Consider the following 21,818-nt stretch of genomic DNA (forward strand, 5'->3'; position numbering starts at 1 on the left):
TTTAATTTCTCTTTCATTTTCATGTTTTACATATTCTTGTTTTAGGTCTTATCATAAATACTTTTATTTTTTATTTTTTATTTTTTTATTATTAATATTCTTTATTGATGTTCACTAAAAATATTAATCATGTCGATTAGTTTAATTTCTCTAATAGGGAGAGGTGGGGTGGGTATAGTGAGTTGGCATATTATTCTCTTTACAAAATTTGGTATCTTTGGGTCAATTATTGGTCATTTAGTAAGTTATTTGTTCTAAGTGGGCATTGTAGGAGGAACAAATATCCTTGGTAATTTAATCAACTTGGGAATATCATATTCTATCATTTATTTCAATTAGGAATGGGTGCTCGATCGATATTAAATTTGGTATTTTTAAAGTTTGATTCAGTAATTCAATAATGATAATTAAAAATAGCTATTAAATATTGAAATTTTTTATGTTTGATAAATTAAACTTTTATACAATAATTCAATAATAATGTATTGTGAAAAGTATATTTTGGCATTTTATGTTCATAATTTAACTAATATTTGATATGTTAACTTGGAGAGAAATCACCTGAAATTTTATTTAAATTTTTTGAAATTGTAAAATATAGGAGTAGAATTTTATTTAAATTTTTGAAATGACAAATCAATAAATACAAAAATAAATTATGGTGATTTCCTTGTTAAATTGCACCATTTTAACACACAACTAGTAGGTTGAAACATATGAAAAGGAAAATTGATTTCATTACTAAAATAAAATGGGGAAAGTAGCATTTATAGCACTTAATTTTAGCATAAGTAATATTACAACATTGAAAATTCTTGTTTCAATATAATATTTTCCTAGTAGCTCTTTCCATTGGTAAATACAAACCAGAATCTTCTTTAAAAGGGAAAATCTAATGAAACATTGAAAGAAAGGAGTAAAACATGATGAGTCATTCTCCATATGTAGTTAGCCACCTAATCAAACTTCTTATTATTTTCTTTTATTATTATTATTATAATATCTTTGGCCCCCAAACTCCACCAATTTAACAGTAGTTGAAGCAGAATTTTCATTAATTGACGTTAAAATATAAAGAATTAGATCCATAAAGAAGCCAAAGATAGTCAATATACGATATAAATATACATAATCATTTTGACATAACTATATAATGTAATTTTTCGACGTTATCCCCATCAGTGGCGGAGCCACCTTACAATGAGGGGTTCATCCGAACCCTTTTTTGTGAAAAATTATATGATTTATACATGGTTAAAATAATTATTTAGGTATATATAGTAGATGTCGAATCCTATTCGGCTATTTTGTGTATCTGTTTTTTTAGATTTTGAACCATCTTATTGAAAATCCTGACTCCGCAACTGATCCCCACCCTAGCCTTAAAAGGATAAAAGATAAAGATACTGAGATTATATTAATTGAAAAAAATTTAGTAAAGAACTAAGCTTTTCTTCTTATAATAATGAATAATAATAATAATCTCTCTTTCACCATGTTGAAATATTGCTTTGTTGGCTCTTGAATCATCATCTAAACCAAATGTTTTTAATTTATTCAGTTAATGTTGCTTAAACATTTCAATATATTTTTTCTTGCGCGTCTTTTATTGCTTGTTTGTCATGATACGTTCAATTGGATAAAAACACTACTAAAAGAGAATGTCAATATCCGATAGATCATTTCAATTCATCAGAATTTGGCTCATCGTAAAGAATTTTTTTATGAAAAACTCACCAAGTAAATTACCAAAAGACAATTTCATAGAAAAATGTATTTTTAGTAATCTATTATTCTGGTGATAAAAATAAGGAAATAAATAAACAGACAAATATCAAAAGAGAGAGGAACAAAATTTGACATACTTTTACAAACCGTTATACAATCAAGAAAATGGAAATAAATTCATCAAAAATACCAACAAAAAGAAAAGTAGAAGAAAAAGAAAGCTTGAAGCATACAAAATGACAATTCACATGTACTTCATGAACTACATAACGACATATTTTATAATCCTAATTTTTAATGCTATTTAACAAAATTTTCAAAGTGAATCTCCACGTCAACATTTCAAAATACGTCATAATAATATATAAATAAAAATGCTACTTTAAAAAATTTGAACCACAAGATAGAGTCATTGACTAACAACAGTTTAATCCTAACCACCAACTAACAAGGTTGTGATGGAGTAGTAAATACTCATTCATCATAAATCAAGAGGTTCTCGGGTTCAAACCCCCTTGGATACGAAGTCGCCTTTGTTAGGGAGCGCTTTACCCTTAATGTGGGACTTTTCAGTGCGAATCCAAATTTAGTCGGGCTCCAGTGTGACACCGGATGAAAAACCCAAAAAGTTTAGTCCTATCTTTTAAAAATATAAATGTCAAAAAGATATTATTTCTACGTTCTGCAAAATGCCACATATTTGTTGGGTTTTAACAGTTGGGCCTCTGAATAGCCTATGGACTAGGCCAATTTGGTTAATACCTAGTATGTTTTCTTATCCTGATACGTTTTGAGTTTTGGCCATTTAATCCACTCTGTATAAGCTAAATTTCTAATAAATTGTGGGGGTAATTTGGACATTTAAATGTATTATTATTATTATTATTTTAATTGTTTTTAGAATTTTACAAAAGCTAGTGGTGTGGTCCAAGACACCACCTTTAATAGGTGTATTAGATTATAAATTAACTAAAGAGACAAGCATTTGGAGTTATTCAACCCTGATTTTAATTTTAATGTTGTTTGAAAAAATAAGAAAAAACAATTGACTTAAAGGGAACATGTTCATTAATCATGATGCAATGTATACATTATATATATGTTACTCCAAAGAATTATTGAGCATGGTTTCTGCCTTTATGGTTCTAACAACAATATATTTATTGTGATTATTCCACGAATAGAATATGAGGAGAGTAGAGTATATATTAATTTTATTTTTATTTTTATGAGATAAAGAGACTATTATCGATAAATTCTTGGCTCATAATATTTTCAAAGCAAATTTGGAAATTACAAAAGTGAAAGAAGCTATTATGAAAATATTAAGAAAAGAAAAATATTGAGAACAAAAATAGTAATATAAACAAAAAAAAGAAACAATAATAGTAAAAATGAAGAATAGAATATATTGAATAATTTCGATTAAACTTTAAATATAAAAAAGTGTTACTTGGATTTTTCATTTCTGTTCAAATTTGAATCGTGATATTTCTTAATGAATGTCAACATGTAATATTGGATCGTTAAATCTTTATATATAGCATGATTCATGAATGTCAACATGTAATATTTGATTAATTTTTAAAAAATATATCCATGAAACATTAGTTTTGTATAAAGATCATGAATTTACATGTCTCATAAATTCTACATAAATTTACTCATATATATGTACAAATATTATACATATATAGATTATATTTTGGAATAGGCTTTCTTGTGTTAAAATCCCTTAATTACTTTATTAGTATCCTATCTTGAACTTCTGTTGTAAACCTAATCAATAAATTAATTTAATATAATGAAAATGTCAAACTACTCATGTATTTTTCAACACTTTGCTCGTATTAAGCTATACCCTATATTTAGGGGATGGCACACCTAAAATAATGTGTCATCTTGCGCTCCTCAATGGAAGAATTAAAGTTTGATTATTTTACATCAGACAAATTAAAGTTATTTTTGCTATAAACTTATTTTATATATTATTTAATGTTATCATAAAATAATAATAATAAAAAGAAACAATAGAAAAGTGGAGGGACAGAGTTGTGGGATTAGAACTCAACAAAGCCAGCGAAGCGTAAGAATATGGGAGTATATTTCTAAAGCTCATTAATATGTACTTTCAATAGTTTATTACTAAAAATATTTTGTTCTAGAAGATGTAAAACAAAAAAGTGGCAACGCCAAGATTGCAAAAAATCACTTTTTAAAAAATAAAAGAAAGATTAAAAAAAAGAAAAAAAGAAATTAGGGGTAGGGAAAAGGAATTACTAAGTGGAAATTGAATTTTTAGGATAAAATAAAAGTTCATGTAGTTACTAAAGTTCTCAATATTTTTACTTTGTTTGTTCATTTATTGTGAGCATATATAAGCTAATAAAGCATCATTTTATCCCGAATACACTTATAAAAAAAATTTTAAAAAAAAGAGAGAGAATTAGCAATCAACAATTATTATTGCGGAATAATAAAAATCCGTCATAGAATAGGTTAGTGACGAATTATTAAAAATTCATGTTTGCTACTAGCTAATTAATAATAGATTTACAACAAATTTAATAACTAATTCTTTCTATTTTAGTTATAATAAGTTGATTGATTCATGACCATCGGTAACTTGTCGAATCATGTTTTGTCTCTGATTCAGTGGTACAACTCAAAATTTGACGAAAAGTGTGTAAATATTTTTTCTCAATTGTGTAGTATATGTTAATTAAAATTAAATCTATATTTATAATAATTAATATTTAATCTCTCTCTTATCATATAATTTTTCCGGTGAAAGATGAGCACCTAGAGAACAGAAGGAATGTTATAGTTACAGGAAAATCAAGAAAAAATAAATTCCTTGCAATGATACAAGCATATTAGTAAATTTATATTGCTCAAGAAAATATGAGAATCTTTTTTTATTTTTCTTTAGTTATAATTTGTCGAAGTACTACATGTTATTTTGGCAAAGAGAATAATAGAGTTCAATAATTATTACCCAATTAGAATCTGCTTTAATTATACCAATGTTCTAAGGTTCCAGCACTTCTAGGCTGGGTTTGTGATATTAATCTATTAGTATATGATATAATAATTGAATCCAACACTAAGGGCACAAACTATGGTGGTAAAAATTATATAAAGCCAACACATTCTTTTATATAATGATTATAATATAAAAAATATTTATATTATCATATATTTTAACATGTTGGTTGCTTTATCTGGCTTAATTTTCAAAATTTAGTTTTTTTTTTATGTAACTTGATAATCATGTAAATATGATTTACGTTGTTAAGTGAATAAAAATTAAATTATTTAACAAATACACGAAAAATGGAAAAGGTGGAAATGCAATTGTTAAAGTATATCATTGTATTATATGAATACATTTATCAATATCCTAGGCAACTGTTAAAAGTATTTTTCAAATTTTAGTTGTTTTTTTTTTATGTAACTTGATAATCATGTAAATATGATTTATGCTATTAAGTGAATAAAAGACGGAAAATGAATTTAAAATTGTTGACCAAGTAAAATCAAACAACATTTTTGAATTAATTTCATGCCAAATATGTTGCGTTACTATCCATAATTAATGACATTGAATATAATCCTTTCTTTTAGTAAGTTTATAACATACAAAAAAGAACATAGAAATAGGATGATAAAAATAAAAAAATGAGTTGATAAACAAATCGAAAATATACACATATACGAAATAAAATGAAGGATTCTTTGATTGACAAGATCAAATAATTGAGATAAACTGTTTGTAGTCATTGTAGAGGGCCGTACGAAAACAACGAGCATTGTGGCGACAATAATTGTGTGGGCAAAGCAATTTTATTTTTTTACTCTATATTTTTTGTTTTAGAAATTTCCATTTCAAAATTTACTTGCGTAATACTTTAATTTGAATGACCATTTTTCATTTTAGCATTATATTTGTAATGATATTCTTTTATGACATCCATCAAAATAATGATGTATGGAGATCATTGTGGCGTATTTACTATTATATATAGTAGGATATGTTTGTTAATATCTTTGTTTAACAATAGCTTTTGTTAACTATTTTTTCAATTTATATCATAGTCGGATTAAAAAATATAGAGTTTTACTTTAACAATTGGACATAATTTATTTTGTTAGATTAACTTTTGTAAAAGAATACATGTAGATTTATTTTGATGCGATACATTTTAGAAACTAATAGTATTTGAAATTCATCTAAATAGAAGAGTTTTGGTCCAATATTGAATTCTTCGTCACGAAATGAATGTAAAAATTGAAATAAAAAAAAAGTAATGAATTTTGCTAAACTAATTAGGAAAAACATTTTAAAAAATTACTCAGATATATAACTAAATAGCAAAAGTGACAAGGCAATTGTACCTAGTATTGATATTTTTCTTTGTGAAAGAATGGTTTTGGCATGTTGGTTTTAGGTCATTACAATTAAAATTTGAGGGAATTACGGTCTTTCTATCATTTTACGAAATTTGCTTGCATAAAAGGATTATCGTTTATGCTTATTTATTTAGACCCAATCAATGACTCCAAAAAACAGACATTTTTCTCATAAATTACAAATGATGCCCTAAGATGAAATGTCATTGAATACAATGGACCATTAAACTTTCTGAACTAATACATTGACATAACAATTATCATTGTGCTCTAATTTCCTCCATAGATTTTCCATTTTCATTTCAATTTGGTGAAATATTATTACTTCCTTTGTTTCATTTTATGTGGTACTATTTGACTTGACACAAAATTTAAGAAAAAAAAAACTTTTAAAATTTGTGATCTAAAACAATTTTTAGATATTTATGTGGTTGAAAATTGTTTCATTAGGATAAAAGAAAAATTTTAAAGTTCAATTGTTTTTAAGTATAATAATGTTTTTGAACGGACTAAAAAGGAAAGAGTATTACTTAGAATGAGAAAATATTCATTTATACCCAAATTAATACTTTAAAGTGTGTACATTACTCAACTTTGATTAACTTCATATATTTTCAATTTTCATTTGAACTTGATGAAAGATTATTACTTATTCATACCCGGGGTGTATATATTATAATTAAATAATTTAATGAAGTAATATTTATATTGGTTAATCATAATTGAATATTAACTTTATTTATAAACACGTGTCATATACTCTTTCTTCATTTTTACTTGACTGATTGGCTATTTTTCGTTTTACTTGTTTATTAACAACTCAATATAGATTTGTTATTTGCTTTTAATATTATTCTATTATTAAATAATTACATAAAATAATAATTAAATTTAAAATTTTAAAATATAATTAATAAAATTAAATCGTAATGTCTGTAGAAAAAAAGAATCATCTTTCGCTAATGTGTAAATAGTAGTATTTTATATGTGTATAATGTTTTCATCAATATAAATAATTTATCATTTGACAATCATCCGTTATTTCATGAATCGAGAGCGTATTCAATTTTTAGTATGTAATACCATGAGCATGTGATTAATAATTACTTAAGATGTGTATGGTAAAATGAAAAATATCTTTTAATAAAATGATTTATAGAAAAATAAATATGCTTCTTACTTATTTTCTTGTGTTTGATACATAAGCAAAAATCATTATCCTAAAATAATTTGCATATAATTTAGACAAATACTATGAGAGGTGAAGGTGGAGGGGAGGGGTGTGTGGTAGTGGTGGGGATGAAGATGGGGAGCTCCATATTGTGCGGATAAAAATAAGGTGTGATAAAAAGTGGGGAAGACATATTCAATGTAGAGTGTCACCTGTATAACTTGTTTTTTCATACGTCTATTGTCAAAGTTATTTCCTCATTTCAAAAAAATAATAATAATAAAAATTCTCGAGAAAACATTTTACAAAATTTTTAATCGACCAAATATGAAAATATTAATATTTTCACGCCAAACACACCCTTAGACCCCATCAAATTTCTTTTCTCCAATTTCACATCAAAACAAACTTATAACAAAACATAAAAAAGTTTAACAATATGAGGTCCGTGCTGGCATGGCCATCATGCTCTAGTAATTAAAATTTAAAAGTGATTCAAAATTCAAATATATTTACTAAAAAACAAAATACAACTCTTTTATGATAATGTGTTACTTATTTTTCAAAAAACCCAATTGAAAATTCAAAAGCCTTGAGAGTAGCACAAATTGCAAGAGTGTGTCATAAACAAAGCTAGATAATATAAAAGTCAAGAATATATCATTGACGTAATCAAAGTCGAGAGATATTTTAGTGGATTGTATAATGCACATTTTACAAATGTATTCAATTAAAGATTGTAAAATATACATATTCGTAACAAATTTTAAAGTGACGAAAAATAAATTATAATAACAATAATGATGTGTTGGTAATATCTTAAAATCAAATTTCAATAGGAAACAACAACAATATTGTATTATTACTTCTGAGTGATAAAATTCAATATATAACAAAAACAGTTTGTTACGTTAACGAAACATCTTCCTTTTCTTTTCTTTTTAATAGTAGTAATTAATAATATGAAAAATAGCATCACAAAGGGATTATAACTAGTCCTTTTATAATCATTTGAAAGGGAAATCCTTTGGTAGTTTTTCTCCTACAGAATGACGAAATAGTGCCGTGAAAAATGTTCCACTGATCCACTAGTTATACAAAATTATTTATTTGACGTTCAAAAAAAAGCTCAAATATGTCATTAAATTTTAAGAGAAGAATGCCACTCATTAAAAAATTGGTTTATTTATATCGTTGTTTTTTTGTTTGACGAAATGGTGGAAAATTTAGGAAGAGACAGCATTAAAAACAAAAGGATAATGAAAACAAAAGAAAGAATGCCAAAATTGCAAAGACTTGGAGTTTGACTAGCAGCACTTTAATTAAAGTGAAATTTTTTGAGTCCAAAAACGATGGGATTTTGAACCCAGCGGCACATCACTTATGACCTATTCGTTCCCTCAGTACCCAACACCATAATTTAAGTATTTTGGCGTAATTTTATTTGAGTCGGAGACAAAATAGATTTAGAATTTGAAATTTATTAACTTTTATAATAATTTTAACTTAATATAATACTAAATGAGTTTTTGATAAAAAGTTTATACTTGTTGTCTAAAATGAATGATAGAAATTTGTGTGGATATAAATCATTTAATTAAGGGTAAAATGAATATTTTAAAATTAAATTAGTACTGCAAAATAAATATAGATTTATTTATTTATTTATTATTGCTGTGCAGCCGCCACGAAACTCCTTACACGGCCGCCAACAAAACAATTTAGCAGCCTTTTATGTTCTCATTTTTTTTTGACAAATAAACCTCACAATTTTTTTCCCTTTTTCCCACTGCTTTCAAGATTTTGTCATTTTCCATTAGCTGGATTTTGATGAAATTACTAGCCAAATTTGTTTAAATCACTAGCATACTTTGGTGAATCAATGAGAAATAATATATAGTTGCATTTGGCTATAATACAGTATAAACCGTACACAACTTGTACCGTTATGGGAGTGAATAACTTATATGATAAGGCCATCCAATTAGTAATAAATTAATCACAAAAATTATTTATATTTGTTTTGATTCCACCTATTATCCTCACAAAGATCTCATTTATATATATGATGAAGAACCATAATTATGTTTTATACCATATAATTACAGGGCAAATACATAGATAGACTTGCCTTCAAAGAACAACTAAAGCAATCAAAACTTAGTAGAAATTAAACGAATTAGCTTTTGATATGCATTTTTAATCTAAATAATAACTCGCTCATTTATAAACTTAACCTATCCTAACATCCCCTGATCAGCCCAACGCTCTTATTTTCCAATATCTTTTTAATCCAAGTAATTTGTGATCATGAATGGCTAGAAAAACTATTGACATCCATAAAAGATAACATATAAAAAAAGAAATTGTTTTCTATTGTTGTGAATAATTAATGATCTCAAAATCTTGAAATGATCCTTAGATTAGCAAACAAGAAGAAAGAAGGCTCTTAGATGATATTTAATTGGAATACGATGTTTTTTTATACTTAAAGAAGAAGCAAGCAACCAATAATTGATAATATTAGAGAGTTGAAGTCAAGTACGTTGACAAATGATGCTTAAGGCTTAATTAATTGCAATTTCTTATATGTATTTCTACTTATATGGTGTGAAAGGAATTTTGTACAAGTAAGCTTTACTTATTAATTGTATGCCTCTGATCCATATATAAAGAAATTTCCAGATAAAGCTATGTTTTTTGAAACACAAACTAAAGTAAATTTTGTCTATTCAATACAAGTACATATATATATATATATATATGCCTTGCATTTCAAGGAACATTGTACCTAACTTCCAACAAGAAAGTAAGAAGTAGCCAAGAAGAATATTCAAGGAAATTGAGTAGAAGTTGCTACCACTACAAAATTTTGCGGGAAAAAGGACAAATATAACCTTGAACTATCGTAAATGGTATGCAGATACCCTCCGTCATACTTTTTGGACATTGGTGCCCCTGCAGTTCAAAAACTAGAGCATATATGCCCTTCACTCTAATGGAAGACTAAATAGGGACACGTGGCGCAATCTTATCCGTCGATCCGATATTTAATACATTTCGGGTCGGTGGATAAGATTATGACACGTGTATGTCCGTTAGTATAAAGGTTATATTTGCTTTAGTTTTTAGACGGCAAGGGCACCAATGTCCCAAAAGTATGACGGAGGGTATCTACATACCATTTACGATAGTTTGGAGATAGATTTATCCTTTTTCCCAAATTTTGCACTAAAAATCAAGTAGTCACTTACTAGTTAGATATATACGTAGTAATTAGTATACTAAAATAATTTTTAGCTCAGAATAAATATACATATTAATAAAGAGCAAAATAATTTTTACTGACATTAGTTAATTATCACTAAATTTAATGTTGCTATACTTGCTTTTAATTAATTGCCGCTAAAAATATTTTTGATGCCGTGATGGCAAAATTATTCCTCCATCTTGACACAAATTTAAGAAAGTGAAAAAAGACATTTAATTTTTATGGTCTTAAATTAAAAATATATCAAATATATTTATCAAATTTTTTTATCTATAATCTTAAACATGTCAGGTATAAAGTTAACATTAAATAATTTTAAAAAAACAATCTTATTTCAAATAAAAAATTGAAACGAGTATGACATAAAGCTACCTCTTATTTTCCGGAATTTGAAAACAATGCTATATATTGTCTTCTACTCCTTTTATTTATATCTTATTTATAGCAATAGCAATTGCGATGTCCTTTACGTATGCAAGCCGACTTTCATTTAATTTATAGTTTATTGAAAGAGACTCTTTACAAAGAAAAATGCATATTCAGAGTTTTAAAATTCTAGATGATGCATGAGAGTAATCTAGACAAATAAGTGAGCTAAAATATTTATAAAATTATGCAAAGTATAATTATTAATAAAAATATTTTATGGACTACCAACTGCAATTCACTTATCGTAGCATGTTAGTTGATTTTTTTAAATCAAGTCATCGATTACTAATGGTTATTTAGAAAATCTACGTACTTGCGTGAATATATTTTTTACTTTACGAGAGCATAGAATCAAACTCTTAAAAAAATTATATAAGACGTAGCCTAACATCGAATTAAATAATAAATTGAGACCTCGATCTGATATCATAATTAAGAATTATGATCTTAAATTTACTGCATTCCAAAAGTTAATTCAAGAAACAGAAATTTGTTTAAAAGTACCCTAAAAAGAGGCACATATAACTTATGTCATCGATGTGGGACTCAACATCATTTCTTAAAATTAAATTCAATTACTCCCTTTATTTTCAATTAAAATACTATTCCAGTTATATAGATTGGAGATGATTGTGGATATCTTGGATTTAAATTGTAATGATTTAATTAAGGAATTAGTATCGTATCTTTGGGGACAAAGGAGGGCAAGTAGGAATAATCACCAATAGTTCACATGGCCTCCTAATTCTTTGGGGTCTCAAAAAGATTAATCTTTGTACTTCAAATATTTCTGTTGTGTACTTACTAAATACAATCTTATGTACTTTCAAGTGTTTCTAGGTATGTTGACAACTAATTAAAATTTGTTTTTATTATGTATTTTCAAATCATAACTTTCGCATCAAGTTATTTTATTTTATAAATAAAAAAAGGGTCAAAATTGTTTTTTAACTATGTGAAATAGATTAATTATATCCTCCGTTACATTTTGAGATAAAAAAAATACCCTAGTCATTATCTTAAGAGATCACAAATACCTTCAAAATTTTAGTGAAGTGGCAACTCACGTGGGATTAATCCCTAACTAGGATTCACTTTAAAAAACTAGACTTTTAGCGGCGACAAAAGTCGCCACAAAGCCCAGAATACCGCCACTGAAGATTTTTTTTTTAATTTTTAGCATTAAATTATGATTCCGTGTTTTTTTTTCTTATTATTTTTAAAAAATCACAAATGATATCAATCACGGAGGAGTTTGAAGACACAATATTTTTTTATTTTTATGTCATATGTAAATGCATAAAATGTAATAATTCATTATGTAGTAGGAGATTTGAGTCGAGAAGTGATTTTGATGATTTTCATAATAAAATTGGATGTTCTTAGTATTGATCGTACATATTATTTATTTTAGAAAATTAGGTTGCAACCGAAAATTAATTATCATATTTTCTTGTTGAAAAAATAGGTTTTTGTAGGCTAAAAATCACTCAAAACCTTTAGTGACAATATTTAGGAATTTTGTGGCGACTTTTGTCGCCACTAAAAGAGATACTTTTTTTTAAGTAACTCCTAGTTGGCAATGCTTAGGTGGAGGATTTAGTCCCTTGTGGCTTGCCATGTCACTTGAAATTTGGATAGGTAACTGTTCAGGATATTTGTAGTCTCTTGGGATAATGGCGGGTGGTATTCTTTTTATCCCGGTCTATTTCACATAATTTAGGAGTAATTTTGACATTTCCGTTCTACCAATGATAAAGTTCAATTGGTGTAAAGCCCAAAACCTAAGCCTTGCTTCACCTTTGTTGGTCTAAAATTTTTACATTAATGAAAAATGGAGAATTGTTAGAGTTTTTCCTAATTTTTTAATTAATTGTATTTGAACTTTGTTAAGAAAGGGAAAAATATTTATCATCATAATTTTTACATTATTTAAAAGAAAAATATGAATCTTTTCCACATTAACTAATCATTTTCTCAAGGAAAAAGGCTTTGATCTTTTATAAATTGAGAATCTTTCCTTTTCACTTAACAACTTGTACAATGTATAGTCCTTTAGATTAGAAGAGTCATGTTTAGGTGGAATATGTTCTTATAGTCTTAATCACGTAATAATATTCTCTTTTATTTTTGACTTATCGTCATTTAAAGTTTGATTTACTTATTAACTTTTGCATAACACCTTATTATTTTGATCCCAACAAAAATAAGCCCCCCCCAAAAAAACTACTACAAAGAAAGACGGAGAGGACATGATAGGAAATATATAAAACATAAAACTTAAATTGATAAATATATATAAAGAACTTTAAAGTCTAGCAATAATTTAATTTATTGCTGTAGAATCTAAATGAAGCGTGAGGAATCTGATTATCTAAATAGGGAAGTAACTCAAGTACACCACACACTTTTTTAGAGTAAATTCGACCAGCCCAAAAAGATGCAAAGTACTAAAAAACAGAAAAAGAAAAAAAGGAATTATTAGTGCCAAGAAAAAAAAAAGCATTATCTTAGCTTGTAGAAATAAGTAACAATGACATGATGAAAAATTGGAACAGATACATCATTATAGTTCGCGGTGGAATGATAATCATTTCTCCATTCTTAATTAAATGCTTCAGGTCAAGTACTGAGTGTGAAGTCGCCTTTGATAAAGAAAAGTTTACGCTGAAAATAAAATTTTCTGCTACAATTTCAAATTAGTTGAGTCCAAAAATGAATGAATACGAAATAGTGCAGTCAATGAAAAGCACTAGTTGAAAGCTATATAATTGTGGAATCGAAGTTAGTGGAAATTGTAGACCTTTTTGTAATTTACATATGTCATTAATAAAACAAAATACAATGGAATTATCTTTATATAATAGTGTGAAAAAAAACTAATCATTTTACATAGCCAAAACCTTATCTTTTTTATAAGAACGCACCATGAAATGAAGTTGTGGACATCATTTTCACTACTGTTTTCAGCTTAAAAAGAAGAAAAAAGAAACAAAAAGGAAAAAAGAATAAGGGAATATCACTAAGGCACAACAAGATGAAGAAAAAAACTATTGTTTTTAGAGTCAATTTCACTTTACGAAAACAAAACCCTATTCATATACCTCCTTATACAATATTTTCTGGCGACACTTTTCTTTTTCTAATATATATATATATTCAAAAACTAAATTAGAAATAAGAAAGAGTCAATTGTTTGGATGAAGATAACTTTTGGAATCACATGAGTAAACAGTTAAGACTTAGTAGTCAAAAGGGGAAAGCAAATTTACATGCATGTGATGTTGATTGAAATTTTTTCAAGTAAAGGGGTTGTTAACTTCCCATATTTATGGGAAATCATATTAGACTTTTTACATCATGACTTTGATATTTGGGTCACAAGAATTTCGTTAAAAGTGAAAAAAATAAAAATAATTCAAGTGATAACGGAACACCTTGCTAATTTCATCCCAAAAAGAAGAATCTCAAGTTTATAAGCTAAATGAATTATAACTAAGAACTCACTCACCTAATCATAACAGTTGTATAATCAACGCAGATACTAGTGTATATTGTATATACAGTGTTTATCGACAGATGATACAATGATATAGGGGCTAACATCTATAAGAAAAAAAAATTACAATTAATTACAAAATCTCAAACTAATGAGTGATAATTTAGGTATGAAATTCATATTCTCGACAATTTAGATAAGAAATTCAAAATAAAAATAAAAATAGTTTAGATGTGTTTTTGATAATTCAGCCTGAATATAAATGGAATTTATAGTCCATTTCAGCTTTTGTGGTTTCTTAGCCCATATGTGACATCTTGGGATAGGTAAGTTTGGGTATAAAATGGGCTCACAAGTTCAATTGAACACTTGTATACTGCCTAAGAATACTCTTTTTAACTTATACATACTTTAATAATATCTCATAAAAATTAAACGTGAAAGAAAATTAAAAGTGACATTTCAAGATCATTATCTCTTTCACACCCCAATACCCCAAACCCCGTCACCCCACTCCCACTCGTATATTATTTTTCACGTTACATATCAAACTTTTAGGTACAATATTGTTTTGTTTTCCAAATATTATAAAATAAGTAAGGGATTCACTTATTTTCCATTATACAATATTTATGAAGTTTCCTCATATTCTTAATTGTTAAGACATAGAATGTAGAATTGCGTCTAATTTAGTTGTGCCTATAACATCTCCTCTTTAGCAATCAAGTTGCATTGGCCCAATTACATTTGTCATGGTTCACTTCATATATTGGTATGTAAAGCCCAATAGTCTAGGGTGCACCATATCTTTGTTTTGTTTTTCCTAGAATAACAAATTTTACATGATTATCCTATCATCGTATAATTAATTCGAGCATATTAAAACTACGTTTCTTTTTCACATTACCTATCGACTAAGTTATCTGTAATTATCTTTAGTGAACGTTAAAAATCTTTTCATTTAGAATATTTTATGAACTCTTAATGAGACAAAATTATAGGATGAAGACTTTGTCAAGCTTATCTAAGGTGACATATTGTTTGCGTATACCTTTGAATTTATAGACTTGCCAATTTGTAGTATTACAGTTTATTTTTCTCAAGGCTGCTAGCTAGAACGTGGATTGACTGCCTTTTAAGTACTTTATTTAAAAATTTGTTTTGCAATTACAAGACAAACAATTTGAAATTCCTTTTGAGGTCCATTATTAACCAACAAGAAAAGAAGACAGCAAATTATGTGTTTGGTATGAATTGAAAGTATTTTCTCGATTAGTTTTCTGATGTTTGGTTGGTTATAATGTTCAGAAAATATTTTTTCTAAGAAAGTTAACTCTTTAAAGATGAGTAAAATAATTTTCTAAATGAAAGTAGGAAAAACAAGTTTCATAAGTGGTTTTTCAAATTTATTGTCTATTCCTACCCACCCGACCTCAATTTATTGACTATCGTAATAAAAAGAAAAAAAGGATAAATTTGAAAACAAACAAACTATAAAAGAAAATTGTGTTTTTCAAATTCTAACTACAACTTTAAGTGGTTGAATAATTAGAAAAAAGTAAAAAAAAAAATAATTCACGACCTAATGGATCCATCGAAAGAGACTTGCGAAGTGAAAACGTTACTTTTTTCTGAGACTTTCACACGACACACTAATCTTTTCCCAAAAGGTGCTTTTACTATTATGATAGAATTGACGTTTAGTAGAGGTGATCCCTGAATAAAATTGAAAAGTATCGTGAGATCTCTTATTCAAATTTCATCGAAGATAAAAAGATTAAACAATATTCTTTTTCATTTTTATAAGCCTTTATTAACAGTGTTATTGGATACATATTATAACAGGTACTTGATATATATAATCAAGATACGTGTAAATTGATAAAATTAATCAAGATATATACATATTAATCCAATCACTTCCTACCAAATTAGTTTGTGTGCGGGGTTCAATTTCGTTTGAATTGACAAATATATAACACCAATTATGCAACACCAAAATGTCATAAAAATATCGAAGTAACCAATAAGTGATTTCTTGATATTTTTAGAACTGTCCACTTCATTCCTAGCAGTGGTACCCTAGTTCTAGTGTTGTATTATCGAGTAGTAGTTTTAATTTTTTGTCTTTTATTTTGTGTTGTTTGATGGGGAAAAAAGAAATAAATAAAGTGCAAGTTTCTTATACTACAAAATAATAACCATTTGTTGAGGAAAAATAATCCCACAGCAAAGGAAAAAATATTAGTCTTGAGATTTTTCAAGTTTCTAACCACGATATAAATGATAAGAGAAAAATAATTAATTAATTTCAAGTTGGGAATTTATATTGAAGCCTTCAACCACGTTGGTATATCTTAAGGTGTCCATCTAGATGCACCATTAAAGAAATCTATGATTTGCATATGAAAAAGAAGTTAAATTTGAGCGTCGATATAATATGTTACCTGCAAAAAATATTTTACATTTTTTTGTTAGAGATTTAAAAATTGAGAGAATAATGATATGTTAAACTCGTCAGACTTAAATTACAATGAGAAAAAGAACGGGGAGAGGATCAGAAGTTGTGGAGTTAAGATTTTCACTAAGGGGATTTAAAACATAAAAAATTGAATGTCCTATTTAGCCAAATAGAATTCGACATCTACTATATACATAAAAATAATTTTAATCATATATATAAATAGTACTATAAGTTTCCGTTGAAAGAAGTTCTGACTACAAGCTGGCTCACCCTTTTGAGGACCGGGGTGGTCAATATGGAGAAGGGCAGGTTAAAGCAAAATAAAAATTATAAATGCGATGTGGATAGAAGTTGTAGAGTAAGGTTACACCAACCTTACTACGCTCTGCCACGTTTGTCATCCCTTTTAAGTCAAAATTATAGGTAGACTTTGTCAAGCTTACTTACGATGACATAATTTTGCGCGCAGGCAATTTATGACAAGATGGACTTGTTAATATGTGTGAGATTAATTATTCTTTATGCTACTTTGAACCTCCAAGAGAAAAGACAAAAGAGACTGCTAACTTGGAAATTTTCTCTAAAAATACTTTTAGAAAACATTGATTTTACACATTCAAGACAAATTTTAAATAGCAATCAATTATCAATTCCATTCGAGCTCTAATTGAAAAACAAACCAAAAACAAAAGGAAGAGAGATACAACAAAAATAACAAAAAAAAAAACGAGGAAATTTTAAGAATTCTTTAGATGACATATTATTTGTAATTGTATAGATCCCATCACCATGACATATTTGCTGTCAAATAGTAAAAGATTCTTTTCATACTGCCAAAACTTTATGATTTTCAACGCTTTGACAAATTTGTGTTTTAAATCAAAAAGTATTCCTTCAGTGTGTTTGTTGAAAGGGTTGCAAGTTAAAACACTACTTTTTGTTTAAGTCTAATAGACTATACCTTAATCTTGTTTTTAAAAAAGGAGCATTTTTTTACTCTCGTATAAAAAGATACTAGTACTATATTAGAGTTTAAACAATTTATCAATATGAATTGTGGTAAAATGATTATGATCATTTCATTCATAATTAAAGATCTCGAGTTTGAGTTTGTTCTACGAATAGATAGAATCGTATTTGGACAAGAGTTTTAAGAAATGAACCCTACACTACATGAATTCAAATTTAATCGAGCTCTAATAAAAGTATAGTATAGTAGAATAGATTTTTTTTATTCTTGACGTTGTTCTAAAAAGTTAATGCATATCACCTACTACCACATTAAGAGGTGGTCCGTGTGGTTTCAATAGATAAACACGTTTGCAGGATTATTTCAAAAGTAGGTGAGTACACCATTTCTTGGTCACCTGGCTTGCAAGGTGTCAAATATTGTCTACTCTACCAATCAATTACACTCTAGTCAATTTTAACTTTTGAACCAGTTGAAGTGGGAAACCAGGTACGCAGTTTAGTTATTTTGTTGAAGCGTGTAAAACAAATATTGAAGTAACCAATGTGAAAATATACCACTCTTTCATTTAGTTATTTTTAGGTTTCCTACACTTCGTGTCCTTGTCTCACTGAGGTGACGTTTCAACAAGATATTCTCCAGATTCAAACGTAAGACTTTTGGTTAAAAATAAAACAGTTTTACTACTACACCACAACCTATGTTGGTGTACTCCCTCATTACTGTTTTACTTGTCATTTTTTTTAGTTTATACAAAGAAGATTATCGTATTCTGATAAAGAATGATAAAAGTTTTACATTGATGGTTAATGAAACGGGTGGGTACTCCTTATAAGACTTGGACAATCCTCCTCCCTTTGAGCTAGCTTTTGGAGTGTGAGTTAATAGCAAGACCTAATTTCACATATTTTTATTTATTATTTTTTAATTATTTAAAATGTTAATCTCATTATGATAAAGAAAAAGATAGTTAATTTAAACAATCGCATTAGTAAAGTATGTGTATATGTTCTTCACTTAGATTTTCTATATTAGTTAGTTAATCTTTATTACTTCTAAGAATAATTATTAGTGACAAAATGGATACATATATTTAATTATATCTTGATTTTCTATAATAATAATTATTTTGAACCATCCATTTTTATAAGGACGACAAATAATTATAAAGTGACGCGTAGGGAGTACTCCACTTTGCTTGAATTTTCGAAACTCTACGTACCATCATTTCTGAGTTACACATTTTTCCTCTTGGTAGGTCAATAATTGGGATAATATTATCAGCGTCATTCCAATTTCAAATCCTAGTCGTGCAAGCTAAGTCCTACCATCATCCATCATTATATCCCACATTTGATAGATAGTTTTGTACCAAATTTAGGTGTGTCTCACAGCTAGACCAAAAATATTTACATAGTTTTACAGAAACACCATAAATTTAGGTGTTCTAATTTTTATCTATAAATTCGCCGATGATATTGTTCACGCTCTATATGAGTGAGATATTTGATTTCGTTATATTGATTTGAGGGGTTTTCACTAGCTTTTGGGTCAAGTTAGATTCTTATTCAACTTTTATCCAGCTTCTATAAAAATAATGAGATTTATAAAAATGAGTCTACGCAGAGAGATTATGATAACAATTACCCCTTCATTTTAATTTATTTATTTTAGTTTGGTTTTACATGATTTAAGAAAATAAAAAAGATTTTAAAATCTTATGGTCTTAAATATTTCAGATAAATTAATGTTGAGTGTGCTAAATATAAAAAGTGATATTTTTTAAAAACAAATTAATACGAAAATTACAAGTAAATTGAATATAATTTACACATTATAGATCATATTAAACTATATTAATTAATATAAACCACGAAAGTTTAGCCAAAAGTTAAAATCATCCGGAAAAATTGTGAATGAATATTGTTCTTATTGACTTACTTAATAATATACTTAGTGTCATTTTCTTGAGATTCTTTCTTGAAAAATTCAACATTTTCTAATAGATTTAAGACTTAAGGTATACATTGGCCATGTACGTAGATATCAATATTATTAGTGCAATGTACATGTGATTGTAGAACAATTATTGTTTTTAATCTATTATTCTTCTCGTTCATATTAAGTGAATTGACTTAATAATAATGCTTAGTGTCATTTTCTTGAGATTCTTTCTTAAAAAATTCAACATTTTTGAATAGATTTAAGACTTAAGGTATACATTGGCCATGTACGTAGATATCATTATTATTAGTGCAATGTACATGTGATTGTAGAACAAGTATTGTTTTTAATCTATTATTCTTCTAGTTCATATTAAGTGAATTGTTGAGATATGATACACATTTTTTAAACAATATTCAAGGAAACTATTACTTTTATAATTATTTTAAAATGATTCTCATAGAAAATGTAAACTAATTTAGAACCTCATAAAAAAAGAAGAAGATATATATGAGAAAAAAAAAGATTCAATAATTCTCTTAAATTTTAAAAAAATCAACTTCTTTTGAACTATAACAGAAGTCCAATGATTCACTTAATACGATCAGAAGTAGAGATATAAATTAATGATTATTATAGATTATCTTATAGATAACTTAATTGTGTATATTTTACATTTTTAGTTTGAAAACTTGATCTTTTTATAAAGAACAGTTTACTTTACAATTTTTACTTTCACAATAGCAATCCAAAGGTCAAACAAGCATCCACCTCCACAAATTTATAGTCCCTCCATTTCAAATTAATTAAATTGTTGAGGTGTTTCACACCCTTCAAGAAAAGAAGATTAAGACATAAATTAGGTATAATTTTTTATTTTTATCCTTATTAATTATTGTCAAATTTATGATTAAAATAACTAAACATTAATTAATAACTAATTCCACTACTAACTAATGAAGGGTAAAATTGAAAGAACATTCAAAAAGTAGTCTTAAAAATTAAACAACTAAGTTAATTTGAAAAATGAAAAATATCTCAATAATTCAATTAATTTAAAACGGAGGAAGTACCTTTCATTTTCTGGTTTGTATGAGATCCACGCTAAATTCCTTGGGGAGTGGACATTTTGTTACCCATTTACCATTGTAGTTTTATAAATAGAGTTTGAAAAAAATATATATAGATTTTATTTGTATTTTATAGTATAATAGAGTTATTATTTCCTGTAGATCTTCATTTTAAATTAAATATATCAAATACTTAGGGGTTGTTTGGTAGTTGGTTAGAGCAGCAGTGTCGGTTCAAGCAAATTAGTGGCCTAAATTTAAAAATAAATTGAAGGCTATTTTTGATATTTTTATTTATTTTTGAGATGCAAATTATTTCTTTCTTTTTATTGAATTTTTTTATGGTCTTAAATTATATATATATATATATATAGACCAATATATTTTTTAATCTTGTAATCTTAAATATGTCAAGTGGGAGTTAAATTTAAAAATTGACAAAAAAGAAAGAAACATTTCTTAATGTTTTGAACCAAACTAAAAAATACAAATAAAATGAAAGACAGAATACAATTTATTTATTTTTGTTAAGAAAGGACTTACAACAATTATACTACTACTAAAAAAGGGAACCTAAGACGGATGACTTATTTTTAAAGGGATTGACGGTCCCTGAGTTAGAGTTATGTAGGTATTACTGTATTAGTAAGGTAAGAATTGTTATGAGGGAATCTATTTATTACTTTATATAGATATTAATTTTTTTTTGCTATGTTTTTTACTTGCATAAAATAATTGAGAAATAAATTTCTCATATGTATACATATTCTAGTTATGCAGATTTGTAATTATAAACTAAACATCGTATTAATTATTATTTTTTTACTACTAAAAAAAAATACGATAACAAATATTCTTC

This window comes from Solanum stenotomum, chromosome 10, assembly GCF_019186545.1.
Source record: "Solanum stenotomum isolate F172 chromosome 10, ASM1918654v1, whole genome shotgun sequence".
Lineage (NCBI taxonomy): Eukaryota > Viridiplantae > Streptophyta > Magnoliopsida > Solanales > Solanaceae > Solanum > Solanum stenotomum.